The following is a 3,999-nucleotide window of genomic DNA, read 5'->3' as shown; positions in this document are numbered from 1 at the left end:
TTTATTTATTTATTTTTAATTTTTACTTTACAATTCTGTATTGGTTTTGGCATAGATTGACATGAATCCACCACAGGTGTACATGCGTTCCCAAACATGAACCCCCCTCCCACCCCCCTCCCCACAACATCTCTCTGGGTCATCCCCGCGCGTCAGCCCCAAGCGTGTCATATCCTGCATCAGACATAGACTGGCATTTCGATTCTTACATGTTATTATACATGTTTCAATGCCATTCTCCCAAATCATCACACCCTCTCCCTCTCCCTCTGAGTCCAAAAGTCCGCTATACACATCTGTGTCTTTTTTGCTGTCCTGCATACAGGGTCATCATTGCCATCTTCCTAAATTCCATATATATGTGTTAGTATACTGTATTGGTGTTTTTCTTTCTGGCTCACTTCACTCTGTATAATCGGCTCCAGTTTCATCCATCTCATCAGAACTGATTCAAATGTATTCTTTTTAATGGCTGAGTAATACTCCATTGTGTATATGTACCACAGCTTTCTTATCCATTCATCTACTGATGGACATCTAGGTTGTTTCCATGTCCCGGCTATTATAAACAGTGCTGCGATGAACATTGGGGTACATGTGTCTCTTTCAATTCTGGTTTCCTCTGTGTGTATGCCCAACAGTGGGATTGCTGGGTCATAAGGCATTTCTATTTGCAATTTTTTAAGGAATCTCCACACTCTTCTCCATAGTGGCTGTACTAGTTTGCATTCCCACCAACAGTGTAGGAGGGTTCCCTTCTCTCCACACCCTCTCCAGCATTTATTGCTTGCAGATTTTTGGATCGCAGACATTCTGACTGGTGTGAAGTGGTATCTCATTGTGGTTTTGATTTGCATTTCTCTAATAATGAGTGATGTTGAGCATCTTTTCATGTGTTTGTTAGCCATCCGTATGTCTTCTTTGGAGAAATGTCTATTTAGTTCTTTGGCCCATTTTTTGATTGGGTCGTTTATTTTTCTGGAATTGAGCTGCAGGAGTTGCTTGTATATTTTTGAGATTAGTTGTTTGTCAGTTGAAATTATTTTCTGTTATAGGTTATTATAAGACATTGACTATGGTTCCCTGTGCTATATAGTTAACCTCTGTTGCTTGTTGCATATCTATTTTTTAAAAATTAGAAATATAGCATTCTATTTATACTAGCTCAAATAAGTGGAATCAAAATGTCATAATATTTTTAGGCAAAAATTTGTAAGTTTACATATATATTCGTAAGCTATGCATCTATATATGTATACAAAAGCTTTTCTACTATGATTGATAAAGGCTTGAGAAAGAACATCAAAAAAAAAAAAGAAGAGATGGAGAAATTGGAAAACATAAACTAAATGAAATGGGAACACTGACTATGAAATAGAAAAATGAAACAAACTAGATAAAGGTAAAAGATCTTCATATAGTCCAGTTGTTTTTAAACATGGCTGCTTCATAGAAACATATCTGGAGCTCTGGTAAAAAAAAATACCTGGGCATTCGTATTTTTCAAAAAATTCCAGGATAATTCTGATATGCATCTGGATTTTAAACAGTGATTACAGGTTTTGCTATAAATGCTAGTTTTGGTAATATAGAATTCTATATTTTTTCTGTTGACCAATCATGATACAATGGTATTAAGTGAGTAATACTTACATAATCACAACAGTAAAAGATATTTATCAATTTTCACAATCAATAGTCAGACAAAAAATAAAAGATGATTACAATTGCAAACCATAATGGGAATATGATTAACCTAACAATATAAAATAATTACATACAATTTGGGGGGGTCAAGCAGAGTAATGTAGTAAGTGGAAGTGAATACATGCACATGTTTTCATCTGCTCAGTCAATCTATGTCTTTTGGTTGGTGCATTTAATACATTTACAGTTAAGGTAATAATCGAGATGTATGATCCTATTCCCCTGGAGAAGGGAATGGCAACCCATTCCAGTATTCTTGCCTGGAGAATTTCATAGACAGAAGAGCCTGGCAGGTTAAAGTCCATGGGGTAGCAAAGAGTCAGATATGACTGAGTGACTAACACTTTCACTTTCATGATCCTATTACCATTGTTTTGGGTTTATTTTCTGTAGGTAGGGCTTTTCCTTCTCTTGTTTTCTGCCTAGAGAAGTTCCTTTAGCACTTATTGTAAAGCTTGTTTGTTAGTGCTGAATTCTCTTAACTTTTGCTTGCCTGGAAAAGCTTTTGATTTCTCCATCAAATCTGAAGGAGTCTTCCTGGGTAGAATATTCTTGGTTGTAGGTTCTTCCCTTTCATCACTTTAAATATATCATGCCATTCCCTCCTGGCTTGTAGAGTTTCTGTTGAGAAATCAGCTGATAGCCTGATGGGAGTTCCCTTGCATATTGTCATTTCCCCCTTGTTGCTTTTAATATTTTATCTCTGTCTTTAATTTTTCTCAGTTTGATTACTATGTGTCTTTGTGTGTTCCTCCTTGAGTTTATCCTGCCTGGGACTCTCTGTGCTTCCTGGACTTGGTTGGTTATTTCGTTTCCCATGTTAGGGAAGTTTTTAGCTATGACCTCTTCAAGTATTTTCTCAGGTCCTTTCTCTCTCTCTTCTCCTTCTGGGTCCCCTATAATGTGAATGTTGGTGTGTTTAATGTTGTCCCAGAGGTCTCTTAGGCTCTCTTCATTTCTTTTCATACATTTTCCTATGTTCTGTTCTGTGGCAGTGATTTCCAACATTTCTGTCCTCCAGGTCATTTATCCATTCTTCTGCTTCAGTTATTCTGCTATGGATTCCTTCTAGTGTATTATTCATTTGTTTGTTTGTTCTTTAGTTCTTCTAGGTCTTTGGTAAACATTTCTTGTATCTTCTCAATCGTTGCCTCCATTCTTTTTCTGAGATTCTGAATCATCTTCACTATCATTATCTTGAATTCTTTTTCTGGAAGGTTGCCTATCACCACTTCTTTAGTTGTTTTTCTGGGGTTTATCTTGTCCCTTCATCTGGGACATAACTTTCTGCTTTTTCATGCTGATTAACGTTCTGTAATGTGCCTTTGTTTTAGTCACTGCTGGATTTTGGCTCTTCTTGCCTCTTCTGTCTGCTCTTTGATGGAGGAGGCTAAAAGGCTTGTGCGGGCTTCCCTGGTGGCTCAGAGGTTAAAGGATCTGCCTGCAATGTGGGAGACCTGGGTTCGATCCCTGGGTCGGGAAGATCCCCTGTAGAATGAAATGGCAACCCATTCAAGTATTCTTGCCTGGAGAATCCCATGGACAGAGGAGCCTGGTGGGCTACAGTCCACGGGGTCGCAAAGAGTCAGACATGACTGAGCGATTTCACTTCACTTCACTTCAAGCTTCTTGATGGGAGGGACTACTGGTGGGAAAAACTGGGTCTTGCTCTGGTGGGTAGGGTTCAGTTCAGTTCAGTCACTCAGTCGTGTCTGACTCTTTGTAACCTCATGGACTGCAGCACACCAGGCTCCTCTGTCCATCACCAACTCCTGGAGCTTACTCAAACTCATGTCCATCAAATCAGTGATGCCATCCAACCATCTTATCCTCTGTTGTCCCCTTCTCCTCCCGCCTTCAATCTTTCCCAGCAACAGGGTCTTTTCCAACGAGTCAACTCTTTGCATGAGGTGGCCAAAGTACTGGAGTTTCAGCTTTAGCATCATTCCTTCCAAAGAAATCCCAGACCTGATCTCCTTCAGAATGGGCTGGTTGGATCTCCTTCCAGTCCAAGGGACTCTCAAGAGTCTTCTCCAACACCACAGTTCAAAAGCATCAATACTTTGGTGCTCAGCTTTCTTTATAGTCCAACTCTCACATCCATACATGACTACTGGAAAAACCATAGTTTTGAATAGAGGGACTTTTGTTGGCAAAGTAATGTCTCTGCTTTTTAATATGCTGTCTAGGTTCGTCAAGCTTTTCTTTCAAGGAACAAGCGTCTTTTATTTTCATGGCTGCAGTCACCATATGCAGTGATTTTGGAACCCCCCCAAAATAAAGTCTGTCACT

The sequence above is a fragment of the Oryx dammah genome, unplaced genomic scaffold, assembly GCF_014754425.2.
Source record: "Oryx dammah isolate SB20612 unplaced genomic scaffold, SCBI_Odam_1.1 HiC_scaffold_23, whole genome shotgun sequence".
In the NCBI taxonomy this organism is placed as follows: domain Eukaryota; kingdom Metazoa; phylum Chordata; class Mammalia; order Artiodactyla; family Bovidae; genus Oryx; species Oryx dammah.
This window is presented reverse-complemented; position numbering follows the sequence as displayed.